The sequence below is a fragment of the Cyprinus carpio genome, chromosome B15 (genome assembly GCF_018340385.1).
Source record: "Cyprinus carpio isolate SPL01 chromosome B15, ASM1834038v1, whole genome shotgun sequence".
NCBI lineage: Eukaryota > Metazoa > Chordata > Actinopteri > Cypriniformes > Cyprinidae > Cyprinus > Cyprinus carpio.
This window is the reverse complement of record NC_056611.1, coordinates 23,153,577-23,166,238: the sequence shown is the minus strand read 5'-3', so window position 1 is coordinate 23,166,238 and position 12,662 is coordinate 23,153,577.

The window sequence follows — 12,662 nt, the reverse complement described above, 5'->3', positions numbered from 1 at the left end:
CTCGTTGATCTGATTGTTTCTACTGTTCTCATTTGTAAGTCACTTTGGATAAAAGCGTCTGCTAAATGATTAAATGTAAATGTAAATGTAAATGTAAATGAAAAGCATCGTCAGAATAGTCCATCTGCCAGCAGTGATTCAACCGTAACGTTATGAAGCGATGAGAATACTTTTTGTACACAAAGAAAACAAAAATAACGACTTTATTCAACAAAGTTGTGCTTTTTGCTTTCAAACCAAAGCGTAAATACACGTAAAAAACGTATCCTTGTGGCACAGCTGATACAGAAGAGCGTACGCCACCTGCGTACAGCTCAGATTTGCCAAAATGGCGCTATGCTGATTTGGAGAAACACAGAGGAGAGGAATTGTTGAATAAAGTCTTTATTTTTGTTTTCTTCGTGTACAGAAAGTATTCTCGTCGCTTCATAACGTTACGTTTGATTCACTGATGGCAGATGGACTATTCTGACAATGCTATTCATATTTTCCTGGAGCTTGACACTGTTATTTATTTGGCAGTCTATGGGACAGTCTCAAGCCTTTCTGTTTTCATCCAAAATATCTTAAATTGTGTTCCGAAGACGAACAAAGCTTTCACGGGTTTGGAACGACATGGGGATAAGTGAATAATCACAACATTTTCATTTTGGGATGGAGTATCCCTTTAAGTTTTTCTGTGTAGTTAATAGATTACACTTACATTAGTCTACTTTGCCCATCGCCCAGTATAGATCAACTAACATGATCTATAAAGGTGCAAAATGTATTTACTACACATAGGCTATTTGATAATCGATATATCTCAAGATACGCATCCCCTTCCCACCCCTTCACTTGTGCCCCCTCAAAAATAATAAGTGCATGACGCCTCTGTGAGAGTGTGTGAAGAAACTGTTTTTCAGACCAGACTGTCGATTTGATACCAAAGTTCAGATACACAGGGTCAGACAGGGTAAGACAAAACACGTGATGATCTCAGATTAGTGAGACTATTGTCATTGGGGCAACCCTTGTTCGCTGTAACTGGATCTATCTGTCTAGCATTGTGCATGTCATCTATGCGCAGTTCTGATGAATAAGAGAGTCTGTATACAAACATGCCATGATCAGATGTGCTATGATAGACAATCTGTTTGGGTTCGGGTTGTTTGGGTTTTACCGTGCATGTAACACTAACAGAAGAGAGAGAGACATACACCCACGCTACAATACGCACACATTAACGTGCCTGGAGGGGGAAAACACTGTAAACAGGGATGTGGGACTTCAGTGGATCACTTCAGGAATGTTTAACAATTTGGAATCCATTTCAGTTCAATTGTACATGTGATGTGCAATTATATGTGATTTATATATATTCTGTGTGTATGGGTGCATGTATAAGCCCATATGAACCCATGGGAGAGTGTGTGCGTGTGTATGTGTTATCAGTCATGATAGATCTGTAGTCACTGTTCTGTGAAAATTCTGAACCAGATGGCTTTGTACAGATACCACCACAACAGACCAGGAATCAGATACAGACCAGCATTTACCTGAGGAAAGAGAGAGATGGAGATGAAGGTGGAAAGAAGACAAAGTGGGAAAGAGAAAGACTTTTCATCTTTTTCTGGTATACTGTTATTTGGACATTACTACAATATGCATATGCTGCAATGACATTTCTTAAGCAATCTGTGTAATTTTGGATGCAATCAGTGGTAATTTAGGAGATACAGTGATAATTTTCCACTGCCATCAAGTCTTCGTCTAAATAAAAATAAAATAAAAGATTTCTGTACATTTTACGAGAAAAATATTAATACAGTCTTTCTACTTGAAAATTTCACAAATAGTTTTATATTGATTTTCAATATTTTATTTATTTTTAAATTTAGTACTATTTTACTTACAGAAATTAAGTACTATTCTTTTCTCTCTGTTTAACCTCCTGTGGTCGACGGTGGTGCCGGCGACGCCAGTTGCAATTTTAATGATAACAGCTAAAAGAACTTAAAATGCTCCGTCATTTTTGATCATACATATAAGAGTAATACATCATTTAAATATGTAAAGGGTCTACGTTTATATGTGTCCATGATGACAATAGTCCATGTGAGATGGTCGAAGATGTATACACCTACCTCCGTAAACAAAGCAGCGAGACTTTTCTTTAAGAGAATTTACCTCAGAAGAAGACCCGCTGAGAGGAATAAGCTTTATATTTTCCTCAGAAGAAGATGATCCAGCAGAGGATATCATTTACACTAGTATGTCTTTTTTTTATTAGCCTACTTGGATTAGTTATTGTGTTTGAATGGATTTGAATGCAAAAGCATAACAAAAATGGCTGGTTGGATCACATGCATGGCAAAAAAAATGACGACTCTCCCACATATCCTGATGCTCAATTTCCACTCCGAACCCAGCTCAGTCGGCCCACGATGGGAAAAACTGCAGAGTCGATTCGACAATTACCAACTGGGTTGATAATCCTAAAGGGAAAACTGTCAAGTGGCTTACAGTTGCTATGATGATCTTGATCTTGAGATGTTTCAGTGTATTTATTTAACTCAAGGCAAAAATACATGCTCTAACGTTCTGTGGTTACTGTAACATTGCTTGAAAGTTCTTTTGAAATTATCTTTATGTTTAAAGGGATAGTTTACCTAAAAAATAAAATTCCATTATCATTTAATCACCCTCAGGTTGTTCCAAACCTGTTTGAATTTCTTTCTTCTGTTGAGCACAAAAAAAAAATTATCTTGAAGAATTTGGGTAAAAAAGCATTTCCTGATCCTCATTTGCTTCCAAAGTATTTTTTTTCCATAAGATTGCAAGTCAGTGGGGTCCAGCAACAGTTTTGCTGTCAGAATGATGACAGAATTTTCATTTTTGGGTGAACTCTTTAAAATTCTGTTTACAAGATCCCCTCAAACAACTTTTCTTTGACCTCACAGTCAAACCCTGCATCCTTAAGAGATCTTTGCAAAAATCAGTGATACTCATCTGAATCAGCATTGATCACAAGGATTCAGTTGTGATTCTATATCACAAATAAACTGTTTTTGGCTTTCTACCGTTGCACATTTCTGCCCAGATGCTGGTGTACAGTACCATTTCATCAATCCATACACAAAAGGTTCTGGTGGTACCATGGAAAGGTGTAATAATCATAAACTGTGCTGACACTGCAGATAAGATATGACATGACACAGACTTTAATACAGACAGAGGCACGTGTAATGAAATATGTGGCCTACTGAGAGATCTAAAGATGATTGAGAAGTCCTGATGCACATGTGCTGGGGGCTTCAAGTAGCTTCAAAGGGCTCTGAAGAATGAGTTTATTTGTGCTCGCAGATGCACTGCCTCTATGCAGGTGTGCTCAGGTCACGTTCTGACAGGTAAACACTGAGCACACACACCAACATACTCAAAATATTTGTACAAAACATGTCTCGCATTGAAAAGTCATTTGTCAATCATTTGCAAAATCATTCTCTGTGTCAAAAAGCAAAGTTGAAATTCCCACCAATATGATTTCATATTCCTAAGAAACAAGGTGAGATGAGACTTGATGAGACAATTGGAAAAAATGATAAGAAAAGTGACGAGATGAAAAGAGAACGAATGCAAAGTGAGAAGAGAGAGGAGAGAACAGGAGAGGAGAGGATAAGAAAAGAAAACAGTTCTTTGAAAAAAAATGAAAGAATGGAATGAAAATTAGACTACAAAAAAAAAAAGTGTGAAATGTGAGCACAGCACACAGCTTGTGTTAGTTTTAAAATAGTTGAACCAAGTCCAGACTAAGAGCAGTATAGCAATGAATAGGAAATATTCATAAACACCCTCCTAGTCTCTCATAACGCACAGACAGTCTCAGGCTAACACTGTACAGACACTGTGAGTGTGGTGTGTCTGTATGCATATGATCTGGCATCTATCTGATACCTGTCTGAAATAATCAAGCTAATGTTCGTCTGGTCGTGAAGGGCCTGTAGTCATCATCCAGATGTCTTCTCGTATCAACAGAAAATTAGTTAAACTCACTGGCTGACTGTCAGTAACACTAGTGTGTATTGACATTCCTTTGAAAGTTGACTGACAGTAATACAAAACAATTAAACTGAACACAACACAATGGAAACCCATCAGGAAATGCTGTCAGGATGCATACCAGATGTAAAACGAGACACAAGTCATTGGATGTCTCTTAGTAGACACCCATATTTTTTTCCAGATGAAATATGAATGGGATACCTTTCAAAAGCTTGGGGTCATTAAGACTTTTGTTTTATGAAATTAAATGTCTTTATTCAGTAGGATGCATTAAATTGATCAAAAGTGACAGTAAAGTGACAGTAAAGTAAAAAATCTTACAAAATATTTATATTTCACAAAAATGCTGTTCTTTTTTTTTTTTTTTTTTTGATTTTCTAATCATCAAAGAACCTTGAAAAAGACGTATCACCGTTTCCACAAAAATATTAAGCGTAAACAAGTTTCATAAGTAAGGAGCTATATCACTAAAGGCTCGAGACCTCATAAGTTGTGTGAATTCGAGGGAGACAAGAGTGAGTACGGAAGATGATCTAAGAGTATGAGTAGGAGTGTAGATATGAAGAAGGTCAGATAAGTATGAAGGAGCAAGATTATTGAATGCCTTGTAAGTAAGGAGTTGTATTTTAAATTCAATATATATTTAACCAGGAGACAATGCAAGTGTTGTAAAATGGGAGTAATGTTATAGGAGTTCTGCAAATAATTTGTGCAGATGAATTCTGCATTAAATTAAGTTTATAGAGAAGCTTTCGAGGGCAGAACAGAGCATTACAATAATCAATACAGGAAGTGACTAAAGCATGAACAAGAATCGCTGTGGTCTTTGCCGAAAGACAAGGTCAGTTAATATTATGTATGTGGAAATATGAAGAGTGAATAACATTGTTTATATGTGCTTGGAATGACAAAGTACTATCAAAGATAACACCCAAACTTTTAACTTGTTTAGACACAGACACAGAAAAATTATCGATATTCACTAAGGAACTTTTAGACTTGGCCAGATTGGTTTTTAAGCCAGCAAGAAGAATTTCAGTCTTAGATTTCAGATCTAAGTCTTTTAGATTTAATGTGAATCTGAGAGGACAGATGAAGGAAAAATAGAGGTGGGTTTGGAAGACAGGTAAATTTGGGTGTCATCAGCATAGCAGTGAAACTGAATACCAAACTTCTTATAAATATTACCAAGAGGTAGAAGATAAATAAAAATTATGAGAGTACCCAAAACTGAGTCCTGGGGAACCCCAGTAGTAACATACAGTATGAAGGCTTTGATGTCAGCTGCTTCAGCTGTACAAATTGAGTATGACCCATTAGATAAGATCGAAACCAAGCAGGGCAGTGCCCATGATTCCACTAGACTCCAATCCGTCCAACAAAATATTGTGCGAGATCAAATGCTATCAGCATATTAAGTTGCAGTCACATTCACTGCTGCTTGGCGAAATTTCCCTGGTTATTCCAATAGGAATCCAAGCCATCGGGAGTTTCAATTGAGGGTGATAAAGTTCCTCACTCAGATTTTGCTCATATTCACATCAATTCATTTTTCAGACCAACAGCAAGCTGAAATTTGCTAATGTGGTTGCACTTTTAGAATGATTTCTAAAGGACCATGTGACACTGAATTAATGGCTGCTGAAAACTGCTTTGTATCACAGGAATAAATTACATTTGAAAATATATTTAACAGAAAACAGTTATTTTAAATTCTAATAATATTTTTTGCAATATAACTGTTTGTGCATATTTATCAAATAAATGCAGCCTTGGTGAGAATAAGAGACTTCTTTTAAAAACATGAAAATCTGACCCCAAACTTTTGTATGGTATCTGGTTGATATATAGTAAGAATATAGAGACTTATGATTGCTAGGTGGTTTCTTTCATGCTAAAGTCAAAATACACCACTTTCCTATAGGAAAGTCTATAGGATGTCACCTGTTTTATTCTGCTCCAGGCAAAATTGTTTGGAAAACTATCTGATCAACAGCATCTTCCCAACATCCATTGAACGCACACATCACTACCACTCTGACCTTCTGCAGCTCGGAATGGCTGAGCTCAGTCAGGCCTTCTGATTGGTCAAACACGCAGAAAAATAAACATGCCAGGGTCCATACTGCATCTGTAAATCCCCCAGTGGGCGACGATGGGTCCTACTGGCTTTATATGAATAGAGGGACTCTAAATCAACAGGCAGGCTGGACAATGCACTGAATCCAGGGACTAAAAACACACAGGTCACAGTCGGGATATAGGATTAAGTTTTAGCAGTGGAGAAGAGACGAGAGGAGAGAAGAGAAGAGACAAGTTTCCTGACAAGTTTCCTGTGTTTCATGCTGCTCTTCTTTCTCTCCTCCATGATATCTTCACCCTCAGGGCTGATGCAGAGGTTATTGACTTCATAACATTCCTGGCATTTCCCCTGCATTTCTACCCCACCACAAAAAAGCCTCTCAGACTTTCTCTGTATTACTTTGAACATAAACATTCTGCTAGCTGGAAGCTGGAATTTTGACAAATTCTCTCCTGCGAGACAACGTAATTGACACAACATGAAAATCCCAAAACATGTGGCCTAAATCTCTAGCAAAACACAGTACAAATAACAGACTTAACTAAAAACGCTCACCTTCACTACATGAATATAATCCAAATTCAAAGCTTACTCTTTAAATGTGGCGTATCTGTGGTGAGATGGAGATGGAGGAGACAGGCAGAGGGCGTAAGAGAGAGAGACAAAGGTGTGTGAGAGACATGGGTCTGGATATGGGACAGCAAAGACGAGACAGAGCTTGCTTAAACATGTCTGCTTCTGATAACGACAGAGAGATGGTTCACATTGAATAATACTGACCCCACACTCATTCCTATACAAAGAAACATACAGACAAAGAAAGAAAGAAAGACAAGCTTAATATTAATACCAGAATGGGCAGAAAAGCAGAGGGAAACTGAGAAATGCATGGGGACAAATTGAAAAAAGTTAGCAAAATTATATTTTATATTAAACATATACAAAAAAAAAAATAAGAGATCACACACATTATATATATATATTAAAATTAGTTCAATGATCTAAAAAAAAAAAAAAAAAAAAAAAAAAAAAAAAAACCACAAAGGGGGCAAAAACTTTTTCACGGCACTATATATATATATATATATATAGTGCCGTGAAAAAGTTTTTGCCCCCTTTGTGTTTTTTTTTTTTTTGGTTTTTTTTTGTTTAGATCATTGAACTAATTTTAATATTACACAAAGGTACTGCAAGTAAATACAAAATGCAGTTTTTAAATGATGATTTCATTTATTAAGGGAAAAAGCTGTCCAAACCTACCTGGCCCTATGTGAAAAATTAATTGACTGTTAAATCATGAAAGAGCTGTGATTAACCACATTCTTTCAGAAAGCTGAGTTAAATTTCACTAGCCACACCCAGGCCTGATTACTGCCAGACCTGTTGAATCAAGAAATCACTTAAATAGACCCTGTCTGACAAAGTGAAGCATGCTTAAAGAGCAACACATCATGCCGTGATCTAAGAAATTCAAGAACAGATGAGAAACAAAATAGTTGACATATATCAGTCTGGAAAGGGTTATAAAGCCATTTCTAAAGCTTTGGGACTCCAGCGAACCACGGTCAGAGCAATTATCCACAAATGGAGAAAACTTGGAACAGTGGTGAACCTTCCCAGGAGTGGCCGGCAAACCAAATTACTCCAAGAGTGAACACTGTAGGGCTGTGCGATATTGAAGAAAAATGCAATACCTTGTTAAAAAATGTGATATTCGATATGTGATACGATATTGCTTAAAGTGTATTTAAAAATGAAAATTATATAACCAATTTGTTTCACGTTCTTTCTTTAAAAAAAAAAAAAAAAAAAAAAAAGTAATCACTATAACTGACACTAATTAATGACACTAATTTTATATAATTGTAACTTTGCTTTCCATACACTTTAAATACTTCTTCATATACCACAGCAAAACTATAGTCTGAGAAAGTTCAATCATGATTAAAGGCAGGTGAACAGTCAGTAAAGAAAAAAAGAAATACACAATTTACAAGCATAGATAAAATAAACAGTATAGTATTCAGGTACAGAAATGTAATAAGTGTAAAATAACACTGCAAAGTGTTCACTGTATGAATTAAATTTAGATCAATATTTGTTATAGCTGTTTTGTTGTTTGATTAACATTAGTGCAGGGATCTCCAACCCTGCTCCAACACACCTGTCTGTAATTATCAAGTAGCCCTGAACACCTTGATTAGCTGCTTCAGGTGTGTTTGATTGGGATTGGAGCTGAAATCTGTAGGACGGTAGCGCTCCAGAAGCAGGGTTGGAGACCACTGCATTAGTGACATATTCAGCAGCACAAATTTATAGGGTGCTGTCACTTTAAAACTGACTGCATGGATCCAGTATAATAATACACATCCGATTTCTCTCTCAGCTGTTTACATTCATTTAAAACATAACAGACTGCGTTTACGAGAATGATCATCGAGATGGGTACTACTGACTTAATTCTGTGTGTAAGTGTCTGTTCAAACATAAGAAAGGAGATGCGAAAGACAAATGAACTCGGTGTTCACGCACCATCTGAAACGCGTCTCTGTGTGTGTGTACTCGCTTTGCAAGTGTGCGGCAGAACTGAAGAGACGCTGTGCGAGATGCGGCTTGTGCGCACACTTCAGATGCAAGTCAGACAGCAAGACAAGACAGCAAAAAGTTGTTTTCTGCAACTTATTGCACTTAACTCTTTTTAACATCAAGCAATTCTCAGCTATATGCATCGAACTAACACTTTGAGCTTTTGCAACGTTTTGATTTAAGTAGCCTATTATTAAAATGATTCAGAAAACACACGCCCTTGCGATATTCATATTGCAATATTTACATTTGCGATATTCCAATAATTTTGATATATTGTGAAGCCCTAGAACACTGCAGGCCTCAATTGCCTCAATTAAGGTCAGTGTTCAGGATTCAACAATAAGAAAGAGACTGGGCAAAAACGGCATCCATGGGAGATCACATGGCGATGCACTTATTTCACTCTGTCAAATATTCTATTATCCTGATAGTAAATTTCGAACCACTCTCTATCTAACCCATCATAAGTACTTCAACGGTCAAGGACAATTGGAAAAGAGAGATCGAGCAATCACAAATCAAGAAAAAAATTCTAAGATTCCACCATCTCCTGAGAGGATCTCGATGGCGCCATTGCTAACGGTATCAAGCTAGCACTTAAAGAACAACAGAGTACTTTGGATTCGGTTGTGGCCTCAACAGTAAGAGATGTGATAGACTCTGTACTGACCCCAGCATTGCATGACCTACATATGGACATACAAGTGACCAATAATTCTGTTAAAGAGCTAAGAGCAGAACTTGAAAAGTTAGCTAGTGCAATGAAACAGACGTGTAACCAGGTAGATTCCGTTCAGGCAGCTGCACATGAGGATAGAAGGACAGTCACGAACTTGAGAAAACAGCTAGAACAACTTACCAATAAAATGACATTGAGGACAGAAGCAGGAGAAACAACATACGACTGGTGGAGTTACCGGAGGGGGCGGAGGGCTCCGATGCAGCCAGCTTTCTCAGAGCTAATCTTTCAAAGGGCAAAAATATTATTGCGAATCGGAGAGACCTAGCCACTTACTGACTCTTAGGCTGAGGGAATGTGAGTCCAAAGCATATATCAGTGCATACATCAGATGGTCAGGTCACCACGAATTATACAGTACGATGATCAATGACATATTCAAATATTTTTATATAAATTTGTATAAAGCTGAAACAGATTCTGAGGAATCAGTTTGTAAACAGTATTTAGCTAAATTAGAATTACCTTAGATCTCCCAGATCAATAAAGAATCTTTGGAGGCCTCATTCATTTTGGAGGAGCTCCATAAATCACTAAAAAGCCTACAAAAAGGCAAATTGCCAGGTCTAGACGGTCTTCTCCCGAATTATATTTAGAAATCTGGGAGTTGGTAGGGACACTCATGCTTAACTCATTTAATTTTGCAGTTGAGCATGGTATATTTCATAGAGATCAAAACACATCACTTATATCATTACGTCTTAAAAAAGGGAAAGATTCGTTAGACTGCTCCAGCTACAGACATATATCACTTATCCCAGGTGATCTAAATGTTCTTGCCTTTCGCATGGAGAAGGTAATTCATGGTTTGATCAAGGAGGATCAAACTGGTTTTATAAAGGGGTGCCACGCATCTGACAATATGCGCTGATTCTTCCATATACTTGATTTTGCAGACACTTGCAGACAGTTAAAATTACATTTTTGAATTTTGAATTGTATTATTGGTCGTTCCAACTTAAAGCTCTTCATAATTGGGTTGACCCTCAGTCTAAAGTTTCATGGAGAGTGATTGAAGCTGACATGGTTAAACCAGACAGACTTCAAGATATTTTATTTGCTGGCACAGGGAAAAAAGGCGATAATTACAAATTCAGCCCGGTTATAGCTAATTCTATTAGAACCTGGAATATGGTCAAACGTCTAATAGGAGGATTCTTCAAATTTTGTAACAGTACACCGTTATGGCACAATCTCAATTTTTTATGTGGAAATCATCCATTTGTCCAACCATCTTGGTCTTCATTAGGCAATAAAAGTGCATAAACGTGATTTATATGATGACCAAGGCCTTTGTTCTTTTCAGGCATTAAGAATTAAGTTTTGTTTACCAGCATATTTTGTCTTTTTTCAGTTACGTTCTGCCCTCAAAGCATATGGAGTTCCTATCTGACATTAATTTATCTGTCGACCGGGAGAGGGTGTGGTCTAACCTCAGTTTAACCTGCTGAATTATTGGATCCAGGGCCGTCCTTAGCGGGGTGCAACTGGTGTGGTCGCACCAGGTCCCGCGCTTGTGGAGGCCCCCTGACGAACGGACCGAGAGGGGACCCCACTCCCTACCCCGCACCGGCCCCGCGTCAGATAAGGACGGCCCTGATTGGAACCATAGTCTTCTTAAAATAGTGGCCTGTGAATGTACAACAGCACTTATTGATAAGGCTAGAATTAGTAATGTTGATGTTTGTGTTTGTTTTTTTTTGTGTATTTTTTTTTTTTTAAAAGAAAAATTGTCCCCCCCCCCCTCTCATTGGAATATGTAAATTGATATGTCTGTTGTTGTTGTTTTTGCGTTTTATCCTGAATGGATGTTATTTGTTTTATGTAAAAGACTAATAAAAAGTTGATCACAAAAAAAAAAAAGAAAAAAAAAGAAAACGGCATCCATGGGAGAGTTCCAAAGCAAAAGCCACTGTTGACCAAAAAGAACACAAAGGCTCATCTCACATTTGTCAAAAAATATCTTGATTATCCCCAAGACTTTATGTGGACTGATGAGACAAAAGCTGAACTTTCTGGAAGGTGTGTGTCCTGTTACATCTGGCGTAAAACCAACACAGCACTTGCAGCTGCAGGAACTGGACGACTTGCCATAACTGATGGAACCATAAATTCTCCACTCTATCAGAAAATCCTGACGGAGAATGTCCGGCCGTCAGTTTGTGACCTCAAGCTCAAGCGCACTTGGGTTATGCAGTAGGACAATGATCGCAAACACACCAGGAAGTCCACCTCTGAATGCCTCAAGAAAAACAAAATTAAGGTTTTGGAGTGGCCAAGTCAAAGTCTGGACTTAAATCTGATTGAGATGCTGTAGCATGACCTTAAAGGGTTACTCCGCCCCAAAATTAAAATTTTGTCATTAATCACGTGTACAAAAAGTATTCTCGTAGCTTCGTAAAATTACGGTTGAACCCCTGATGTCACATGGATTATTTTACTGATCTCTCATGTTAATTACATTGCTGTCTATGGGAGGGTCGGAGAGCTGTCAGAATGCATCCAAAAATATCTTAATTTGTGTTTCAAAGACGAACTAAGCTTTTACGAGTTTGGAACGACATAGGGGTAAGTGATTAATGACAAAATTTTCATTTTGGAGTGGAGTAACCCTTTAAACAGTCCATTCCTGCTCAAAACCCCTCCAATGTGGCTGAATTTAAGTACATATATATATATATATATATATAATTTGCACAACTAAAATAGCTAAATGCATAGCGAAAATTCTATATATATATATATATATATATATATATATATATATATATATATATATATATATATATATATATATATATATATATTCAAATGATTTTGTTTGCAGTATAATGCTAAGAAATACCCTTACAAAAAAATAAAAAAATAAATAAATAAATACTGTGCCAGTACAATGGTACCATATGGTACCAGATGGCAACTTGGTCGAAACTGCACAAAATCTGAGCCACATTCTGTCTAAAAAAGGAGGTAACTGGGGAAAATATACCTGCCAAGTGAAACTGATATCACTCAAGTTGATCTGTGAAGTTGGAGTTTTGACGCGTCGCCGTACGATACGCATCGCGACGAAAAGCACAAGTGCAGCTTTCTGTTTCTATGGTAACCGTCTCAAGTACACGAAACTTCTCTACGCGGGAGTTTATTTACTGAAGGTCTGACTAACATTTGCGGTTACCGAATGTTGTTTGAAAGCCTGTGCTTTAA